Here is a 23,770-nt window from a genome sequence, read left to right as displayed (position 1 = left end):
AGGGAGGAAGGTAAGCATTTGATGATGTCCATGTTTTCTAGACTTCAGACAGTCGCTGACTGCACAGGACTTTCATTCAACTAGATTGAAATAGTCCAGTTACTTTGGAGACTAACATAAAAATGCTCAAATTAGATTACACAACCTATATTACACAGCATAATATCTCCATACAGAAAGCCCCCAAATATAAAAGAAGAATCAGCAGACTCCATATTTGATAACTTTATTACAATACTGTTCAGCTTTGTGAAATTGCTATAGCGTCCACTGAAATGGATGTGGGCATAATTTTAAATTAAATATAAGTTCATCACCTTATTCTAATTGAATATTGGTTTTCTGCAGGCAGTGACGTTAGGTAACATTAATTTGTCCTTACTCTCTCATCTCAGCTTGGCTGTTTTTTCTTCTTCTTCTTTTTCAATTAAACATCCATCTGGAAAACAGACATCTCCAGTGAGTGAGGGTTTGTTCAAATGCTTCAGTTCACTGCCCATAAATGCACTTTAGGGTGCTAGGGCTGTCAGGCCAGCTCTTTTTGCTGGATAATATATTGTTCCAGAAATAATTGCAATAAACAATAATAGTCATTTTAAGACCTCAGAGCACAGAGAAAGGGTGGGGGTACAGAAACACAGCATGTCTTTTCTGCTCATTTGATTTAGGTAATGTGAAAAAACATCTGTCTGTATTTTGTTACTTTTGTTCTGTGTCCAGAAATGATTTTTGATAATAATTAATGTCTGTAGCATTGCTTTGATAAATTCAACAAGTCCAATTTTGTCTTGAGGATACAAAATTCACAATTCTCATGGAAGTCCTAGGCACTCCCCACCTTTGTGCTGAAACTATAGTACCTTCACCATACAACATATGGTCATCATACAATGACCATACTTAATTAAAATGAGTAACTAAATTGACGCTGTTTGTTTTTTAACATTTACTCAGTAGTTTCTTTCTATATCTTTGGCCACACAATGATGTACCGGAGCAAACTTGTTTTGTTTTTCTATTTGACTTTTCTAAGTATAGAAGACTTCTGCACTGGCAAGCGCAAAGACTCATGAGATGGTTAATGTTTAACAACAAATTGTTAATTTAGTAGTGTTGTGATCATTATTTCAGCCATGTTGTGTTTAGACTCTGATTCCTGTGAATGTGTTATGTTGTTTCTAGTGCTGTGTGCACAGATTTAGCTAGAAATGGGCCACCGTGACTGAGGCTTCTCTGGCAACTGACTTTATTTTCACCCTGTTTTACAGCAACAACAGCAATGACAAATTCTTTGGTAAGTCATTTCTCAGCTGGCTTCAACAAATAAGAAACACATATTAATAAATTAATTATTCTAAAAATAGAACAAAGATGGTTTATCATCTCATCCACATTTACCTCCTCTTCACCTAACCTACAGCCTCTCTCTCATCCACCGTTCACATTGCTCTGCCTCGGTCTGCAGCTCGATTTGTGTGATTTGCTCGTAGTAGTTCTCCACAATCTGCCCTGGCTTAACATGTCATCCATGGCAATTTCAGTCCTGCAGTAATTTTTCATCTTTTATCTAACTGCAGTCCTATATATATTTATTTATCAATCACATCTAGCTAGGTGGTTCATGTTTGTAACAGAAGATCCATGCACACAGCATTGCAAGGTAAGTGGATGTTTCCTCAACTGCTTGTGCAGCTTTCAAGCTCCCACAATTCTTTTCCATCCAGCAACGCTCTCTTATCAGGTCCTATGAATCCCACTCAAATAGGGGATGCATGATTAGATGATGGAGATCTGCTCAGCCTCACCTGACACCACACCCTAAACCCACTGCTCCACCCCTGCCCTGCAGCTGAGCCAGAAACCATACCCTGCCACAATGTTATATGTTGTGCAAACAACATATGTTACAAATTTTAAGAGTAGCTTTTTACATTGAAATGTGGTCAAAATAATTCTGTGTATAAGTGATTCTTGGTATAAGTGGCTGCAATGGTTCTTTTACTTCCTCCCCCCCCTTTGAATTATAAATTGACCAATTTTAGGAAAAGTCATGAAATATCAGATGATGACATTTTATTTAAAGAGAGTTACATGATTTGTAAAATGCCAAAGAGTCAAAATAACCTGTAGTGGTGATGCAAACAGAGAAAAATAAACCATACAATGGTGATTTGAAAACTAAAGGAACGGTGAAAAGTAGACACCGAGTTGGGATTGTTTGTTTCAAAAAACAGCTTTCATACTCAAGAATAAAACTTGAACACAAAATTGATTTTTTCTTCATGTGCCCATGCTTTGACTTCAGAGATTACACTGGGATTCGCATCAGCAGCAAGGAGTCAGTAACATAAAAGAAATGAAACCAAATTTGGGGGATTTAAAGAAGGAGAACATTACTGGAGCAGAAGATACTGACAGGCAGGCACTTTTATTTATTTGCAAGTCAAACCTGTAACCCTTTTGAAAACTTTAATAACTGTAATAACAGAGTTTGCATACATCACCTGCATGTAAAAGCAGGGTTAATACAACCAATGTGTTAATTGTTACAGTTATTGCTTTATATCCCAGAATGCTAACTAACCAACTAAGGTCATGTTTAAGTGGGAAAACATCTTTCACGAGGGGGAGGCCAGACTATCAGCACTGCATATTCATGAAAAGCTCGACTGAGTGACTGTGACTGGTGATTATGAATTTGTCTACTTTCATCACATTCATTCTGGTGGAAGGCTACAAAGTATTAAGCCTATACAAAAGTCTTTTCATGCACTCAGGAGGAAATGGAAGCAATAAAAGAAGCTAAACCAAATTTGTAGATAGCAAAGAGAAATTGTCAGAGGTGGATACAGGAGATCACTAGCCATTGGAGATAAGGAAAAACTCAATAATGGCGATATTATCCTTTAAGCTGATTACTAGCCCCCATGAGATGAACTGACCTAATCTGACAAAGAGATTTTGTGTGTTTACTTGGATGATGAGAAAGTTTCAGGTCTGATTCAGATATTTACTAGATCCAACAGAAGAAAGCAGTTCTTTTCTAAGAACTCCGGTCCTTTTATTAACCGGAGGTGAGCATCTGCCTGTTTCGCCTCCTCCTCCCTCTATTCTTTTCTGCAGCTCTGCTTTGATAACAACATCTGTGACATAAACTTTATAGAAGAATTTGGCTGTTTGATCAATGGAAATGAAAACGATACAGTTTGTAAGCCACACAGGCACTAGTCTGTGTTCGCAATTCTAAGAAATGAGATGAAGTCTCTCCTGCTGTGAAGCTCAGCGGGTAAGTCCAGCACAACAGTGAATCAAAAGTTGAGTAACACCACCAGCTGCAAATTCATGTCTTCACTCACTCAAAGAAAGTTTTATAACAAAATCTGGACTCCCACCTGTGGCGTGCACCAACCCAGTTTCCCAGAAATTACCTTTTCATAAATTCAATTACGTTTTTGCAACATAAGGTAACAGGTAGCATGTTTTTAGAGTTGACAATGATGCCACAGAGGCAAAAAATGAAAAGTTAGTGTCAGAGAAAGTTTGTCATTTTGTCTAAATGTAAATAAGATATCTTAATTTACCATTGTCTGCAATCCCTACTCTTAATTTCACTGCAGTTACTGAACTGACAACTTATTCAGCATCAGTACTACATACATTTTTATTCCAGCATCAGAGAACTGATTTTGTCAAACTTACACATACATCCACACTGAGCTGGACTATTAAAAAGGCACCAGAGCCACAGGGTTGATCTATCCATATAAAGAGAGCATGAGCAGTATAAAAGATATACATAGCTTCTGCTTGCTAAAGAGAAGCAGTGCAGAAGTGCCTATCACCCAGATAATTTTTAATGGCATGAAGGGGGTGACACTCTTTAGAAGTCCATGTGAAAACAGCTCTTGGCTTCCTCGCTCTGTCACTCAAGTAAACATTTTCCTGATTAGTTTCAGGTCTTGTTGAATAAATTATGAAGTTCAGTTTGTGACTTATGATCATTATAAGAGGCAGAAAGGAAGATTACCCAGTGATTGCTAACAACTTGTCATCATTAACAAGTCGTTAGCCAATGAGCATGCAGTCTCCTCTGTTTGTCCGTGAGATCCACCGCTGGCTTGTTAAACGCTATATTTAATTGAAATAGTACAAAGATACTATATCCTATAATATACTATCTCACCTTTTTTCCCCCTCAAAGAATATCCCCGCACAAGAAACGTCTGCATACATACAGCACAGCTTCAGACAGCAGGTCTGCTAAGGAAAATCAATTTTACATCTCAACATGATTTTCTAGAACATTTTTCTGTAAGAATATAAGCCAACCTCAATTCACATTTATTCACAAGAAATTACATTAGAGGTATACCAATAAAGCAAATAAGTGTGGATCTACTGTCTGCAACACAGATCTTATTTTTATATAAGACAAAACCTGATGATACCGACGACAGCTCTAAACTTTACCCATGTGACTGCATAGAGGATGCAAATATCTGTATAATGGGTGGTTTCTCAGTTTGGCTTTAAATGCGATCTAAGATATGATATGCTTAAAAGCAACAAAAACCTTCTTATTCACTTTCTTGCAGAGGGGTGGATGAAAAATCTGTGTTAAACCCCTACGTGTCCATATAGCCAGAGGCAGGCTAGCTCAGCTTTGCATAAAACAGCTAGACTAACTCAGCCCAAAGCTAACAAAATCCTCCTACCAGCACATATAAAGTTCAGACTACTTGGTTTAAAACAGCAGAGTAAAAATGACACATTGCGGATTCATGGCAGGTATTCAGTTTTTAATTTTAAGGTGTTTTATATTGTAAGTTATAGATCCTGCAATATTACTGTGCTGGTCTGATTGTTTCCCCTCCGTTTTGTCTTTTACATAATTAACAATGAGTGAAATTTAGGGGCAATCATTGTCATCATAGCTGGAGAAACAACAGCTGCAATTAAATTTTTCACTCAATATGCATAGACACATTTATTCTAATAATTATTCACTGAAAATCCCAATTAAAGCCGTGAAAGCAGCACTCTTTATGTACTTACAATTAACTTCCTGAAGCTGCTGTAGGTTTTTATGACACCATATTTAAAAATCAATAAGGAAGTATTAACAAGGACCCATAATAGCAGACACCCTAAACGGTTCGGTAGTGTTGCAAAGAAATATATGTGCATCGTTAAGTGGACATTATAATGCTATATAGTAACTCTTTGAACACTCACAGAAAAGCAGCTGAGTAAATGAGCGGGGAAGAGACTGCATATCGTCAGTGTCCCACTTCAAGAGCTAATGTGGGGCACAAAACACACAAAAAAAGAAAGAGTGAGGAGAGCAGGACCACAAAACTCTAGCTACACTCGCTTTTTTAAACATAAACTATGCCCAATAACGACTATTTATCAGGTTATTACTGCCATTACATCAAGATGCAAGTGTTGTGAAACAAATCACATGTTCATGCATTGGGCACCTCAGCCATGTGTTTGTACACCACTTTGCATTATCATTAGTTATTATTAATCTTTGGTTCTCTTGCACAGTGTGTCTTTTCTCCAGTTTCCTCCCCTCACCCCCAGCCCCTCAGCCTAAGGTAAAAGGGAGTTTTTCCTTCCCACTCTCATAATCGGTCGTCTGATTGTTGGGGTTTTCTTTGTATTATTATCCTGTTGGTATTTTACAATATAAAGTGCCTTGATGTGATTTGTTGTCGTGATTTGGCACTGCATGCCTGCTGCTATGCAACAATGCCATGTTTTGCATCTTCCACAGTGACAGTTCAGTGTGGTGCTGCTGCGATGTATTAATGACTTATCATCAGGATGTGAAAAAGCTGTGTTAGCTGAACAGTTCCATACATGTTATTACTTGTTGAGACAACTGTTGAGCAGAAGCTGCTGCAGAAGGAGGTATCTGGATTGAGATTGATGGAGGCTGAGTTTGAGCTAAACGTGTTCTGTGCTGCTCATGATATTCAGACTCATATTAAAAGTAGCTGGCGGAGATTTGGCTTTTGTTCCTTTGTTCCAAGCTGTGCACTGAGTGAAGGAGGACAGGCTGCTTAGGCATTTGTTAAATTATGAAAATGCCATTGTAAAAATCTGACCTGTTATCAAATGCTGATCAAGAAGCAAGAAATTGGAGTAATTTATATATATTTTAATGTAGCTTATTCTGATATTCAAAAGAGTTTTTATTGGCCTATTGTCCTGCCCACCATGAAGATGATTTAAAATAATGAAAAAAAGTGAGAAGTTGGGGTAATTCCTTACTTAAACTTTTTCTTGTACTATACAGGAGGTAAATTGCATCCTTTTTTGCATCTCTTTAAAAGGCAAGCTCACTCGCCACTTTAGTCAGCTTGAGCCAAGATCTAAATCTAGATCCATCTGATCTAGCTAGAGAAGAGCAACTAGATGAGCTAGAGGAAGTTTACAAAAATGTTCTTGTGCAGCCACCTTTTTATCTGGCTCCTTCTGGGTCTCCCTCACACTCCACTTTCTATAGTGTACAAAAGTTCGGCTCTCTGTTGCTTGCCCATAACCACCATGCAGGTTTCCCAAGGTATGCGACTGGGGCTGTGTCCGCCACCTTCTTTACTCTCACAGAGGCTGCTTTTGCAAGACTGGCTATACAAAAACACCCCCTAGCCATGCCCAAACTCCCAGCCAGACAACCATATTCAGTAAATGCACGATATGTGTTATGTTTCTGAATAATCGTAGTAAATAAGCAACATAACAATAGCAACCAAAAAACGTGTGATTACGACTTTTGCTATAATTAAGCAGTCTTCCTCTGGGCACTTGGAGGGTGCATCATCTGCCACATTTTGCCCTTTAACAATGACCAGGATTGCCACAAAAGCTGACAGGCTCTTGATTTGCTTCTTTTCCACCTTTACCCAAATTTCATGAAATTTGGCTCTGCAGTTTTTACATAACCTTGATCACAAATACTTAAATAAATGGAAAACATACCTCTGCTTTGGCTCTTGCTTTAGTGGAGGAATGACACTGGTACGCTTCTTGAAGTGCTACATCATGCCACAGGCTGGACAGGGGCTCTGGTCAGTGTAGAGGGGAAGATGAATGGCTCCAAACACCAAGTTGTTTGAGGCGACAATCTGCTGCCCTCTGGAAGAAAAATACACTGCTAATGTCAAAGAAGAATTTCATCTTTCAACTTGACAACAACCCAAAGAACACAGTCAAGTCAACCACCCAGTCAGCCTAAAGGATGTCTTTTTCCTGGATCCCTCCATTTGTACAAACTCTGTGGACAGAACCAAAAAGAAAACTGCGTATAGGCTCATGAGCTGAAGACACAAATGTGGGACAATTTCTAAATCAGATTACTCGGGTGGTAGAAATCTTTTCAAAACAGTCATACCTATTATCAAAGCAAAAATTACGGGATGTTCAGCATTACGCAACGATGGAGGTTTTGCTTCCCCTTTTTTAATACATTGCCCGAAATTAGCTGCTTCTCATTTCTACCTTTGGCTCTTTATTTCAGCATATCCAAAGGAAAATGGAAAAATCAGCTTTGATTTAATAGGGTTTCATTCCAGCCTACAAGGCAATAAATACTAGAAAATTAGAAAGAGTCTGTACATTTCTGATATCCCTGGTATACCCATGCAGAAGCCAGCCAGATGTACTTCCAATACTGATTACAGAACTGAAGACAGTAATTATTCATAACCATTTCAGAAGCCAACTAGCATGTCTGTGTTGCTCTGATGAAGACTGGTGCCCATTCTCCTCCATTTCAAGGATTTCTCGAACGAAACATTAATAAGCTCGACTGCAAAGTGTTCAGAAAATAAAAGTTCTAAAATTATAAGACGGTTATGAGAGGTTTAGAGCACTAATAAACTCTCAGTAAACTCTCAGTAAAACGAATGCTGATAAAGTGACACAAATTAGTTGTGTATGATTTGTATGCTGTAAATGAAGATGTAGCTTTTGGTAGTCCAAATGTCCCGATTTAGAAAAACTGGCCCAGTACAAATTAGAGATGGACCGATCCGATATTACGTATCGGTATCGGTCCGATACTGACCTAAATTACTGGATCGGATATCGGAGAAAAATAAAAAATGTAATCCGATCCATTAAATATCACAAAAGCACCTCACAAAACTTGCAACGCGCCGTAACTCACCTCAGAACGTTAGCACTCGGAGCAGTATGCATCACGTGATAGAGCAGCTGTGGCATGCGGGACCTGTCTGTGGTCTGGATAGCATTTGGAGCTTCGCTAGCAACCCGGCATTTCATCTCCGACAAAGTTATCCCGAGAGAAGTAAAGCAAGTGTGTAAGTCCATCTCTGAATGTTTGTAAAGCATTCCTGCGTTAAGCTTAACAAGCGACTGCCTCTCCTGCTGCTACTTCAATCATGAAACTGCTTAATGATCAGCTGATCGGCTTTTCTGTCGCGAGTCCGTCTCTCTGGTTTGTTTTTGGCCCACTTTGCACCAGACAGAGGAAACCAGCGGCTGAACAACAGCAGAACGTTTAAGCTTGATCAGCTGTTGTTAGAATGTATTTAATATTACTTTCTACTCGAGGATCTTTTTCTATGTAGCTGACGCTGGTAACTGTGCAGGGGCGGATCTAGCAAAGTTTAGCCAGGGGGGCCGATAGGGCATTAACAGGGAAAAGGGGGCACAAAGACATACTTTTCTTTCTTATTCTCATTTAAAATGTCGAGCTTTTAATAAATAATTATCCAAATCTTACACCCAAAGTTTTAATCTGATGTAAAAGGAATAGAAGTCAATTACTGTATATAGTAACTATTAAGTCTAATATATATACCCTAGTAAGCTATAGTACTTTTTCCTTTGGGAAGGTACCATCTGTGCAGTCTGCAATTTTGTTGAAGAAAGATGTTGAATCTATTTAATATTTCCTGAAAAATAATTGATTTCTGTGCATTTTTTTTCACACTGCATCAAATTAAGGTTGATTACGTCGATTAAGCATCATGAGGTGGAGCGTGAGGGGTGGTTCCCTATTTTTTATTTATTTATTTTTGTTGTTGCTGGGAGTTGGAACCCTATTAGTTAGGTTGCTTAATATTTACGCTAAGTACTCTTTAAAATACCAGAATAGGGAGGATGGTGTAGGTTTAAGTTTATTAGATTGATCAGTATTGCTGAACTATGAAAAAAATTTTTTTTGCATACAGGTATAACAGAATAGCTTTAGTGTAGTTGTTGTTTTAAACTTGAGTATGAACTTATACAAAATGCAGCAAGATATTTAAAAAACAGTTTTGTTGATTAAAAAACACTATATCGGATTCATATCGGTATCGGCAGATATCCAAATTTATGATATCGGTATCGGTATCGGACATAAAAAAGTGGTATCGTGCCATCTCTAGTACAAATGTTCAACATAACAATTTTTCTGTTAGCCACAACTATTGCGCTTTACTATAGTCAACCAATTCTGACTGGTTATTATTGGTTATTATTGTTTGAGGGATGTCTGTTTGACTGACAGGTGTACCGACACAGGGAGCTGGAGCTGATAGCTGTCTACTGGGCCTCATCTGGTCACTCAAGTTGTGGACCAAAAGCACTCATGTTGAGGCAAAGTCCAAATCCGGTGTATGACATCCAAAGGCTATGTCCATCTATTATATATACAGTGTAGCCTGTTGAAAAGGCACATATACAGAGTATATTGGTCCAACTGTATTTATTCACAATGTATCTTGTTGTGAAATAAGAAAATCAATGCAGAGCCTGTGCATAAACACGATATAATCCATGCTGCTTTACACTTTCAAAGGTTATATCAAATCAGTGTGTATGAAACTCAACGATTACACATGAGGTGTTTCAACTGCTATACTGGGATTAACTGAATTGCAATTTGCTTTAGTTTCAAAGCTGTTTTCATCAGAGATAGCTGCACCCAGTCACAAGGTTCAGAAAACCCACCACTCGCTATCTACCCAGCATCAAATGACAGTCTCATTAGTAACATGCTGGGCAACAGTGGTGATTACTGCACAGTAAAAGGACCGATTCCCTTCCCTGAGGTGTTAGCACTGACACAGAGCTTAAAGGCGAAAGGATATTGGACTTGCAATTACAAGTTACCACAAACATGACTGCAAATAAATGGTAATAATACCCTGTAGCTGTCATTGTCTTACAAATTCACTTGTTGTTACTGTCCATGCAACGTTTGAGCAACATTAAGATTAACTTAGTTTACCTTGAAGACTGGAGGGGGACAGCAATACAGCAGGGTTATTTCTAAAAGCTGCCAAACATCCCTTTGACAGGGTAACTTATTGCCTGTCTTTCAGCCCTTGCACTGAAGTAAGCTAACTTCTTCATCTCCATATTTATAGTCACAGGCAAGAATTCCCAATGTCACACCAATGAGATAAGAGGGTTTTCCATCCATCCATTCGTTGATCCATCCTCCTGTGCATATTCCAATTCAGGTATTTTTGGCATAGCAAAAATCTCTGTTTTTCACTCCACTGGTCCAGCTTGTATCATAATAAGCTCCTCATTACGAACCTAAATCTCAAATTTGGCTTGTCTCAGGTATTCTAAGTGCTCTGGCAGTTAAGCAAACAGGAGTATTTACATTTCTCCCACCTCATTATTCCTGAGATGACCTCCAGAGCAAAGTAAAGCTACAGTGGGCCCAGTCTAGAAGTCCTTTCCATTGAGCCAAAGTGCAGAGTTGCAGTGTTGCTGTTTTTCATAGTATGTTTAATTAATGAAGTGTTATTAACGGTGGTTGCAGTGAAGCATTAGGGGAAGTAATGATTTCACTATCAGTAATTATAGCAGTGATAGGCCTGTTTATTCCAATTAGTCTTCATATGGCAGTAATTTGCTGTTTTTGTTATTCTTTATGGTTTGTCGATTTTTATACATATATATTAAATGGACTCTTGCAACTTAGTTAAGACTAATTGTTGCTGGTGCTTAATATCCTGCTGATAATAACTCACTTTCTCATCGATGACGTGCTTCATATAATATACTGATATGCAGAATTCGTAGGCTGCTATCATAAAGCACACACTGCCAAAGCTCTGCGCCTAAACACAACATTTCCTGGAAAAATAAACAGAAAAAACAACAATTCAAACACATCCACATCATCCCCAGCTCTCTTGTAGAGCGTTAACGTTTTTTGCCTACAGCTGCAAACACAACGCAGCTCCAAAGCGTTTTTTAAGCGCTTCTTCTATTGCTCCATCCATCAAGATATGGCACATTGTCTAAATCCGCTTTACATCTCAAATTCCCATTGTGATCAAAGAACAAAGGCACGACACATTCGGGTATTACTGTGAACCCTAGATGCTGGAGCTGCAAGACAAAAACAAAGCTTTTGACTTTGTGGCACAAAAAGACAGAGGTCTTTTGTCCTCCGGAGCACGGCGACGCTGGGCACATTTTGCTTGAGTCATACACAGGTCACACTTCCTTGGCCTCTTCTACAGACTTTATGATTGGGCATTGTGATTGCTGCAGATTTGGACCAGTTAGTCAAGATTAATGGGGGTCAAAGATGGATTTTCTCCCATGGCAGAGACGCATCATGACTCTCAATCACGCGTGGGAAAAAAAAATCTCACACTATTCCAGCTTACTTTGTGGGATCCTGGTGTGAGTTTCCAGCGTGCTGTGAAAAGCAGCAGCATTCTCTCTTGATTGAATTGCCGCCTTTTCTCCGCAGATTTTACCTCCACGTTGCAACTGCACTGAATTAAAAATTTAGAATGTGGCTTTAATTGATTTGAACATTCATATTTCCCCCGCAAAGAACAAAACAGACTTAATTACACAATTGTTCTCTTATCTGCTCTGTACTCTGTGGACAGAACCTCTCTGATGCCAGCTATTGTTCAGTCACAGGATGAACTTATTTTTCCTCTGTAAAGCACAGGTAAACAAACCCTGCACAGGCTGCGCTTGGTGTTGATGTGCTGCCACCTCACATCGCCTGAAGTGTTAGAAATCCGAAACAAAGAGGTGTGATGTGTGACGACATGTGTATCAAAAGATTACACTAATTTTTCAGAACCTTTCTTTCATGCCGGCTTCCAAAAAAAAAGGCTTGCTCAGCTACGTAGCATGAAATAACCTTTTGCAGCTGTTTTTCAGCTTCGCCATTTCAGCAAAGTTGTCCTGATATGGTGCCCACCCTCTTCCCCTCTCCTCTATCTGTCTGTCTCCGCTGTCTGCCTTCGTTTAAGAGGCCACAGCTACATAATGCCAAGGCCAGTGGCTTTGCTGGGAGCACCTGGTGAGTTAAAGGCTGGGCCAGGTGGTACACAGCTTTGACTGCCAATTAGTGCGGTGACCATGTGAGAGCTGCCCGAGATAACTTCTAATTAACGACGGACCTCCGAGGCATAACAATTAGCCTTTCCTTCAAATAAATCCACAAAAAACGTATCCACGTGTCAAGCCCACTAACTAAATTACTTTGTGCTGGCAAATAAAACCCTCATGAAGACAAAACAGCAGTTAAAGTTAAGTAGAAAGTAGCTGCAAATGACAGCCTGTATATCATAGTGACTTACTGTTGATACGTATTGTAACAGTAAGTCTCTATTAAAGAAGAGAATGAAGGCATTTTCCCTGACAAGGTCATAGATACTGCGGTGCTGTCAACAGGACTATAAGTAGAATGAAAGGAAGCAAAGATGCTTTACATTGAGGACGACACTGAAGTAGGCATGCACGCTTTCAGACTAACTGATTGGACCAGAAAATGATTAGACAGCACTGGAACAATTTGTGTAGACAATGACAAGATGAAAGTCAAGGACGAGGCACGTGCGTCCATGGGAAAGACAATGAAAAAAATCACAGGAAGAACTCCCGAGTACGCCGCTGTGATATGGAGATGTATGGTTATGTCGCTGGGAGGAAACATCTGCCTGCACGATACAGTATGGCTTTACATAATGCATCAGCTGTGGGCTCCCTTCCTCTGCTCCTCCAAAGGCACCTGCCAACAAGCATTATCAAACAAGCAGTCGCGGATAAAAAGCCACGCTGTAATTTTGACAAGCCTAATTGCAGGACTGATGTGCAGTCTCGATGTTGTTGATTGCACTCGGGAAAGATTACGGCAGCAATCACAGGAACGGCTCGCTTTGTTGCCGCATTCAAATTGTCATTTTGTAATCGTCTGTGATTAAAACCTCAGAAGGGGGGGGGGGGGGGGGTGCAGCCTAGGTGCTTTTTTGTAGATTCGCTCATACAGTAAACTCCAATCCATTCTCCACATGTTGCCAGACTACAAGAAGCCTGTTTATCCTGGAGAATGGTGCTGAGGTGTTTCTTGGAAAATAGCCAGGACTGCTAAGTGGAAACAGAGGGCAAATCAAAAAGCCGGGGAGAAGTCCGAAGGGAATACTATGAAGGAAAAAGACTGTGTGACAGAGCACAGAAGCCTGAACAAAAGACACTAAGTATTAGTGAAATACCCTTGTACAGGCTGCAGATGCATGTGGACCACCACCCCGGGGAACTGGAAACATTTTTTGCTGTTGCTGCTGCTGCTGCACTCGCGGTCCCAGACCTTGCTCTAAAGCTGTGTACTTAAAGGGCCTGATTGGGTTTGTGGTGAGCCACGGGGATTCCTCTGTCTGGAGCGGAGACTCTGAATGCCAGAGCTGAATAACTGATTACAGTAAAGCCTTCACTGACTTAGCACAGCCTTTACACCACGGCAGCTTAAGCTGGAAATACCTCGCAGGAAAGATCTGAAAACAAAACTGGAAGTCAGATTGTTAGAGAAACTTACTCAAACTTTGAACGAGCTGTTAGGCGTGCTCGTGGAACGCTATACGTTATACCACGGCGTGCTTTGAAGTAGAAAGAGCAGCACACGAGTGCGGCTGCAGTTTCGTCAGACTTTTTGCTTGCAGCGTGTCTTCATCTGGCTGGCAGCTGGTGAGAGGCTGCCATGATTCACTGTGACTCATTGCCTCTTCCATGCACCGTTGTTGAAAGGAGCTCACAAAGGACTTTTCATTCTGAAGAATCATACCTTTCTTTTAAATTAAAAGACGCACATTAAGATGAGACGGCCGACACCCAGAGCTGTCCGAAGTACATATTATCAGAATAACACACATTTCTCTCCAAATAGCCCCACTATCTTATACGGCGTAACAAATGGCAATTGCTTATGGCAACCACATTTTCTTGATATAATTGGGTTCCTTGATAACGGATGCCACCAAAAGCAACCCATCTCCATCTCTGCCACCCTCCTTTCTAAATGCTGCAGCACGGTCCCCCACCCACCCACCCACCCCAAGGTCACGCCATCCAGTCTGATTGGAGACATGATGAGGAACTGGCTGAGCTAATGGGTTCTACTTGCTTATTATTTATAATGGCAAGGAGAGGTTTCAGGAGAAAATGAACCAGCCTGCTGGCAGACGCCTTCATTAGTAAATGAGGTGACGTCTCGTGCAAAATACAGATCATTACAAAACTCATAAACCTGGAGTTTATGAACACTGGGATATTAAGCATACAATGGAACCCGGAGTGATTAATGTTTACAACAAACTGAAAGGATTTCTGACAGTGAACATTGTTGCTTTAACTTAATGAGGCTGCTTGCAGCATCCCCCAGACAGCTCCTGAAATGTACTCAGCACAGACCTGTTTCCCTTTCAGTAGATATTGACAGTCATTGATACCAACACTGGTATCGGACTAATACTGGCATGATAGGATCGATACTTTGTTTCTACCCCGTAAGTTCAGTATATAGCCCGACTGAATTGTGTTAAACATATACCTTAAACGTTTTTGCATTTACTCTCATGGTTATTTTATTCATAGCCTAGAGCACATTTAAACAACAGCAGTTAACCATAAGTACTTTAGAAACAGCTACATTTAAATTCTAGGTCTCCAAAAACACACACAGTTTGAAAATACACGGAAAGTTGACAAAGCTGACCCATGACACGAAGCTCTCGCCTACATAAGCTGCCTTAACAAGTAAAAAGTATCAGTATAGTCAGTACTGACCCTCTTGGTACCTTTTTGGCACTGCTACTGTATATTCAACAGTTACCCTGAACGCAGTGAATGGTCCATGCAGCATATCTCTGCCTTCTTTGGATGCTTTGATGGGATAAGAGTATAAGAGGATGAGTTTGTCCTTTTGGTCATTTTTCTCTTAAATCTCGAAGAACAGAAATGTGGGAAATCCAATCCAGTCCTCAAAGAGAATAAGTTGTTTTTCTCAACATGACCCTCCAGTGCGAGCTGTTTCCTTTATTAAGAGATATTTACACAAAGAGAGTGAAATATGATTTACGGCCACTGATAACTGTTCTCCTAACTGTGCACATTTCAGCATGACACTTTCTCAACATTAGAAAGCATGCATCTCTTTTCTCTCAGTGCGCAACTGAATAATTGTGCAGATTTTTTATTTTTGTTGCAGCAGAAAGTTGCAGCGCAACACCTTCTCAGCCGCACTTTAAAATACTTTAAAAACCTGCACGCGCGCCGCTCACTGTAAGGCACCTAAGCTTAAAAGCTATACGTAGAATAGGACGTGATTATTACCGCAGTCCACACAGTTAGAGCCACGCGCGGTGATCCCACACTCACCTAAAGTCAGTCCCCGGAGCTGCGGGCGAAGTCCCTTTATTCCCGCGCGGAGTGACGGCGGCTTCAGCTTCAGCTCCACAAACAACAGAATAATGCAAATCAGCCACAAGCTACAGCTCCAAAGGTCCAATTTAAAGGAGCAGGGAGGAAGAGGGGGGGATAGCGCCAAACTGGCAACCTCGCACCGTTGCCTGTTTGAATGTGACAGCGCTGGGAGGAGGTTTACTCCCCCCCTCCTGGAACAAGCGGCACATCCGTGCGTTTTTGCTTTTCTTGGGGGGGGGGTCAGTTTGTTTCCGTGAAGGAGGGAAGGCTGGAAACAGGTTTTCTCACGTAAACGGGCTACACGTTACTCTCTCCCAGGCAGTGAGGAGCATGCATTTTAATTCCTGAGCGCTGACCATGAGGGGCACAGCGCTGCTACGCCCCTCAGCATCCTCACTCGCACACACTTGCATCAGGATGTTTTTATTTTTTCTTCCTTTCCCTTCCTTTGGCATGCGTGACCGGGTCCTGGTGTTAGCCCGCAGCTCGGTGCCGCAGGAATCACCAAGCGCTTATAAAGTGATAAAGAATTTATTTCATCAATTTATGGGTCTTTTTTCATCATTCTCTCTCACTCATTCCTTTTCCTCTATTAAAATAAATAAATAAATAAATGCAAGGGTAAATGACAAGCTCATCCCCAGTTAATATCTGCCGAGAATCTTTAAGGTTAAAACTTTGGAAAGCTTCCAATGAATTTTGCTTACAAGACCAGTACGGCTGATTTCCATACTGTACTGTAAGTGCTGCTGACTAATAGGATAATAGAGGTGACTGGTAGCTTAACTGCAGTGAGTTTAAGCAGGGTGAACTCACCCAAGCTGAAGTTCACTCAGCCATAATAGCCTCAGGCCTGCAGAGACCTGTTAGTTTTTCATGCCCTTGGCTAAGGTGACTGCATACCCTCACACCCTCAGGCCATAGGAAATATTTACTGTCATTGGGTTTCATTGAAAGTGTCTGGAATTATTTTTGCAGCAACCTTTATCAGATCCATTGAGTCAGCCGAATCATATTTCAAGGCCTGCAATGTGAACTCACAGTGTGAAGAAATATGTGGCAAATAAGTTATTGATACTTTTTTTAAAGCATACAAAAAATTAGGTGTAACTAGAAGGAAAAACTGTATTTTAATGGTTAGAAATTGAAATACATGAGGTTAAAAGGAAGCACATTGCTTGCTTAATCAAAGCCAAGACTACGTCTTTTATAAGTGAAGCCTCGCCTGTAGTTCTGTGGCATGCCCTGCATGAGTTCTGAGCCCAGAGGCCCTGAAAGCTGCTGTTTGAATGCAGATAAGTTCATCATTTGATAGAACATTTCCTTTCTGGTTTCAGAGCTGCATGCTGTCTTAGGCTCAACAGATGGTTGGGCACTTGGCTAGATGGGGACTTGACGGGCCAGCTGAACATACACGGTGGAATGATGGCTTCTAGCAGAGAGAGCGTGTGTGTGCAGGGGGGCTGGTGGGAATGGAGTTTGTGAAGAGTGAGGGAGGAGGTGCAGATAATGTGGTTAGGCTGGAAGCCGGGCAGTAGGAATGGAGTCCCATTTAGAGCGATGTCCCATAATATCTTTTTCTCTCTCTTTTTGTCTTTTTTTCCCTGCTCTGGGCAACATCTCTGGTTGTGATGGAGGATGTGGTTTCCTTTGTTGCCATGGGGTTTAGGACCAAATCTACTGGCTTATAATACTGCGTTTAAAATATTGAAGATACTCATTGTGGTTGTTGTATTTCCTTGACCTTCAATATTTAACCAAGGGTGACAAACATTTGGCCCGTAGGCCAGAACTGGTCCCTCAGACACACAAAAGGTCCTGGTCACATTAGCAGTAATACACAGTCATGCAAATGAAAGAAAAGTTATAATTATTTCTCAACCTTGATTAAAATAATTTTTTTAACAAGTTTGGAAATCCATTGTAATCTTAATATTGTAGTTCACATGTAATGAGACAAAGGGAATATGAATAAACGATTATCATCCAGTGGTTTCTAAATATACTGACTTCATTATATAAAACTTTGGCAATGTGTAATATGAACATTTATCTTTGTAATTTTTTTCTTTAATAAGACAAAAATAATTAAAAGTAAATTAAGATGTATTATTGCATTGGTGCTCCATCCCCATCTGCAAAATAGCAAGACTCTGGACCTCCTATAGCAGGTCAGCACTTCCAGTATCTAGTGTGTAAGTGTGTGAGGATGCACAACACCCACTTTTTAGAGAACTTTCTAGAACTGGTGAGGTTAAAAGGCCCTATGTAAGTGCAGAGCATTTACCTTTTTTACACCAGATATTTTGGCATATCATAGCAGGGAAAGCTGAAGTATCTGCTGTGAGTCCTATTTCATTCTACTTTGAATGTAACTCAAAATCAAGCAGTCTGTAGTACTGTTCAAGATTGTTTTTTTGTTCTTATAATTTTAGAATTCATTTTGGCACCAATCAACAGTATTTTTAATTAACTAGTCAGTTTGTTCTCTTAGATGTTTATTGTATTGAACAGTCAGGAGATAGTTGAGGACAGCTTTACTACTCACTTTAAATGGAAAAACACACATTCTTGCAAACAGCAAAATAAAAGACTAGCAGCAATCTATACAATTTCAAAACCAAAATGTGATCAATTAACAGTCAAGGGAAATGGCGTATTATATACATATATATGTATTAACTACAGGCTAATAGCAACTACCTACACACAAAGATGTATAGCTAGAGCTTTACATTCCCTAGGCATACTGTATAAAGGTGAGTGACTCAATAAAATAATAGTCTTATTATTGAAGTCGTTTATTCTTTTGAGCATATGACTCTTGGGGAAAGGGGATAAAAAAATATTCTGCTTCTACATATCCCTTTTAGTTCTTAAGCTTGAACTCCAGCTTCAGGGTCCGAAAATGAGTTTTGTTAAAGGGGGGATAATGCAGACCTTCCTTTGATGTGGCTCTAACATTAACGTCCCAATTCCTTTGCTGATCGGCAGTCCTGATCTGCAGAGAGGGCCGGGGGTGTCAGCCTGTCACAAGACACTGTGTGTTGGTAATTGTGTTTGAAGGTGTGAGTTGTGAAGGTATAAATTCATGTGGATACCCTCCAGTGGTCACACGCCTCACTCTTCTAACCACTGGTGTGTTTTAAATTTAGAAAAAGCTCATATTTCTTTTTTCCCCTTCTTGATAGGAGAGCTAATGAAACCTAAAGTGTGTAGCCATGTGTTTGAGTTTGTTGATCAAAGAAAAATCTTGGGCTGCCTGTCACCCCTTTTTGGTTGTTATTTGCATATTTAATGTTGATGATGTAATAACCTTGAACCCAACAAACTTAGTGCATTTAGCTAATGCTTCTGGCTCTAAAAGTATGCTTGGTTCTGGCTGTCGATAAATGTATTATCTGAAAATGCTAAGCTAAGTATACAAAACTACAGTGTTGGGTAAGTTACTTTAAATTAGTAACTTAGTTACATTACTAGTTACTTCTATCAAAAGTAAATCAGTTACTTCAAATTAGTCGTTACTTTCAAAGTAACTAGTTACTAGGGAAAGTAACTTTGGCTTTACTCAGAATTCTCTTCTTAATGTGTTAGAACTATCCTGCCACAACTGCACTGTGCCACCTACCAATAGAAGGGAAAAAATAATGTGCATATTTCCACGAGAGAAATCCCACGCCTGGACTGTCGTCAACTGCCGCTATGATTCTAACCTACATCACAGCGTCATGTGCGCTTTTTACATCCAACAGGAAAACTGCAGTTGTGGTGCTTTCGATTGTACTCAGAGCTCGGAAATTCTGCCTTCCGTGTAGGAAGATGTAGGTAACACCAGACTGCAGATGAGCTGCATACTGGACTGGGACAAAAAATCGGCCCGCCATTATAGGAAAAACCATAAAGCCTTTGAACGAAAACAAACGCTGTTGTGACAGTGATGTACACTGTCTTGTCGTATTAAAAAAAAGGATCCTTTGTGTTATTTGTCTCTCAGAAACAGTTCATAACTTCCCTTCAACTCATTCATGTCACCTAAAAGGTAAACCTGTTTCTCCATCCCCTGTTCAGCTCTTATGATTCATACGGAGCCCTGCAGGAGACATGGGAGAAAAAAAAAACAATTAAGATGGACTTTTGCGAGATCTCGCAAAAGTTTTGCGAGATCCCGAGTTAGTTTTGCGAGATCTCGCAAAAGTCCGTCTTAATTTTTTTTCTCCCATGTCCCCTGCGGGGCTCCGTAGATTCAGTAAGGACGTCTCCTGGTTTTATCTTCATGTTTCCCTCTCACCAGAAAACCAAACCGATATTATGACCAGCAGCTTTTACGGCCCTGGCTCCAGCAAACATCAGCTGATAGTAGAAGGTAATGTTAAATAAATTCTAACAACAGCTGACCAAGCTTAAACATGCTGCTGTTGTTTAACGCGACCTCCGCTGGTTTCTTCTTTCTGGCGCAAAGTGAAAACAAAAATAAACAAACAAGAGAGACGGGACTTAGGACAGAAAAGCCGATCAGCTGATCATTGATCAGCTTCATGATTGAAGTAGCAACAGGAGAGGGAGGGGGAGAGAATGAGAGAAGAAGAGACAGCTGCAGCGTAAAGACACAGAATAACTCCAGCTTTGTGTCTTTTTTTCATTGTAGCTAAAGTACGGGCCAAATTGCATTCCTTTTCACCTCAATATGAAATATTTTCTCTGAATATGGGACGATTATGTTTTTTACAGGACGGTTGGCAACTCTTATAACTAACCTTACGAATAAAATAAAGTTCACTATCAGTAACATCATAGCACCCGCCCAGCAGTATATAAACTCCGTCATGCTAGCTAGTACGCAGTATGAGTGATTGTAACTGACTGTAAAAAGTCAGCATAACGAAAATAAACTACACACACCATCGGCCCACCGAGTCCAGCTATGGCTGCATATGTGTTTAGTAGTAATTTCTTTTTGTAGAGGGCTAGCAAAACAACCGTTTTCAAGGGCATGGCCATATTGGAATCCCGACTTCTCTGACAAGGCTAACCAGAACGCCGTTTACTCGAGTGTGACATTATTCCCAGGTCCGTGTTCCGATTTCGAGGTAAGTCAAACGCAACACACAAAGTAACGAATAACGACCCTATCTAAATCCCAGTAACGATTAACGCGTTCCTGATTTCAGCATAATAACTAGTTACCATGGTCGTTACCACAATAATAACGTAGTTGCTGTGATGCGTTACACAATAACGCGTTAGTCCCACTGCAAAACAATACCTATTTTTCAGTTCTTATAGCCTACTCCTGTTAGTAGTTACCTTTCCATGTAGTTGTCAGTTATATACAGCAACACTTGGGTGAATTTTGATAACCTATATAGGGTGGTCACCAAAATGTACAGTTACTGAAAATAATGACTAGCAACGTTAAGCAGTTCCTGAAAAAAACTGTAACTGTTGTTGTTAGCTAGCTAATAATAATATGATGCAGTTTATTTTTAAAGCACGTGTCAAAGTCAGCATTAAAAAGTAAGTGGAAATGAAAAATAAATCAGAAATCAGTTGAAATAGGTCACTCAAGATTCATGTGGGGCAACATGGTGGCATGGTGATTTGCACTGTTGCCTCGCATCAAGAACATCCTGAGTTTAAAGCCATCATTTGGCCATTGCTTCTCTGTACAGGGTTTGCATGTTCTCCCCATTCCTGCGTGGGATCTTTCTGGGTACTCCAGCTTCAGCTTCAGTTTTATTTGTCATATGGAAGTTAGCACAGGGTCAACATTGCAATGAAATGTATTTAAATGTATTCCTCCTACAGTCCAAAAACATACAGTTATTCACATTAGGTTAATTTACTTAGATTAATATGTATGAATGATATCAGGCTCTCTGTGTTAGCCATGTGACAGACTGGTGGCTGGGGCCAAAATAGTGTCCATTTAGGGTTGGAAGGCTACAGCGTTTCACTTTTCAACTACTGTTAGTAAACCACCTGAAACCATTAACCCAGACTTTCTCTGTTTCCATTTTGGAAAACCTCAACATACACAACCCTCTAGACTGTTACTAGTAATAGAAGCAATGTATATATGCTATATATGCTTGCTAAGATATAATTAGACCATCACTGATTAAACAGGACCTTAGTAATCTGTAAATTGAAGCTATATGTCTTTACTGCAAAAGTAGAAAACATAAAAGCAGCCACAAACTAAATAAATAAATAAATAAATAAATAATTAACTGGTTCATTTTTTGATTGACAGCATGCCTTTGTCCCCAGGTCATGAAATTTTAATGTATGGGATAATGTCAGCTGGTAATTACAAAAAAAGGCGGCAAGATTGGATTTGTGCACTCTCTGCAGTGCCGCCAGTGTTACTCTGAAGGCCGGGTACAGGGCAATCAATACTGTGAACATTCACAATTCTCCTCAAATGCTACCCTGGAGTTGTTCAATTAACAATGAATGGTAGATGGATTTTGTGGTTTCAAATGTTGTCAGGATTTGTGCCTTCAAAAAAGCTTTAAATTCTATTGAATCTGTCAGTTTTAAATTAGGAAGAGTGTTTGCTGGAGAAACAGCTTACAGTCAGCATTTTCCTTTTCATTTTATTTTGTCATTAGACATCTTAGATTAGAAACCAAGACAATATATTTTTGTTGCCTTGACTCATTAATGCTGTGTCTCAAGAAGTACAGCTGGGTTAAGAATAGTTGTAGGAGAAAAAAAAAGTACAAGTACTGAATTCATTTTCTACTGCTGGCAAATCTTCAACATCTGAAATTGGTACAGGGTCTGGCAGGTTAAATGAAGCATAGGTTAATTAATTTCAGTATGTGGGGCTAAGAGGTCGGCTCACACTGGTTATGAACATCCTCGGAGAGGAAAGAGAGTTTGTCTGTTGTCACTATGAGAGAAAGATAACCAATGAAAAATGATCATTTCCCCTGAAATATTAAATATATATATATACTTATATATATATGAAAAAACATTCTGTACTGTAAACAACACCAAACAGCAAAATAAAAGACTTGCAAGAATGTGTGTTTTTTTTTAAACACAGAAAGTGCAATGCATGCTGGGCTTCAGCTGCAGTATCTGTGCGCCAAATAGCAGTATCTCCCAGCATGAGTCGTACAGCCCTCTGGCAATATCCTTCTCACACAGAGCCAAGGTCACTTGGCTAACTACAGTATCTCATCTCACAATGCAAAAGGATTACCATTTTTTGGGCTACTGTCCATTGGGGAAGCTTCCTCACTATCGCTCTTCTTCAATAGCCGCTCCAACATCAAGTGCTGTCGACTCCGAGCTTGCGCTGCCCTTTGTCATTCAGTGCGTGTGAAGTGTTGCTTGTATTTTCGCAGTTTTCCAGGTGCACACCTAATTACACTTGTGGAAAAAAATGAACCAGAGCCTTTTTTGGCTCGTTTCCAAGGATGGGTCTTTCACCTCCTCCCACTCTTCTCTCTTCTCTTTCACCAGGAGTGAGCAGTTAGGTGTTAGGGATAAATCCTTCTTTGCTGCTTCTCCGTATAGTTTATTTGTCAGAGTGGTCAAATGAAATCACCAGCCTTCAAGCTGGTTTGATAAAAATGGTATCTAAGGAGAGAAATCCCCATAACAACCGTTTTCAAGAATTTACTTGGCGAGGGAAGTAAGCTTTGCTGTCCTGACAGTGCCATTTTACACTGTATGAGTGTAAAAAAAAAGTCAGATTAACAAGCAAAAGTTTCAAAGTTATCCTCACAGCAGCAAACTACTCATGATTTGTGGATATAGTAACAAATGAATTAAAGCCTGTGTCATGTAATTAATTGCTTTTTTTGGCATGTTAGTGTTTTGTGGCTCTGCAGTCATGGGCAATTAGGATTAGACGATTTGAGATATGGAGAATTGAGTGTTGCGCCCGTCTTCCAAGCAACAGCTCCACAAGAGAGTGAGGACCCCAGGAGTATTTTACAAAGCGGATTATCAATTCACTGCTGCCAGGAGAAAAACTCTCTCTCCACTGGGAGATGCTGTTATTTCAAATCTTTGTCCAATTATATTATGCTCGCAGGGGCTG

The 23,770-nt window shown here is 40.0% G+C and overlaps 1 protein-coding gene across 1 annotated transcript in view; it reads right to left on the bottom strand.

Moving 5' to 3' along the window:
* The window catches only part of LOC113015435 (CMP-N-acetylneuraminate-beta-galactosamide-alpha-2,3-sialyltransferase 1-like), a 102,550-nt gene extending 86,620 nt beyond the window's left edge, over positions 1-15,930 (bottom strand). Inside the window, exons 1-2 of the mRNA XM_026157475.2 lie at positions 15,664-15,930; positions 6,991-7,146 (exon numbers count right to left, since the gene is read on the bottom strand). The gene's annotated coding sequence lies outside the window, so the exon portion shown is untranslated. The remainder of the gene's footprint in view (positions 1-6,990; positions 7,147-15,663) is intronic.
* Positions 15,931-23,770: the final 7,840 nt, after the last annotated feature.

This window comes from Astatotilapia calliptera, chromosome 22, assembly GCF_964374335.1.
Source record: "Astatotilapia calliptera chromosome 22, fAstCal68.1, whole genome shotgun sequence".
Taxonomy (NCBI): Eukaryota; Metazoa; Chordata; class Actinopteri; order Cichliformes; family Cichlidae; genus Astatotilapia; species Astatotilapia calliptera.
The sequence above is the reverse complement of the archived record's forward strand: the minus strand, read 5'-3'. Positions and strand labels throughout refer to the sequence as shown.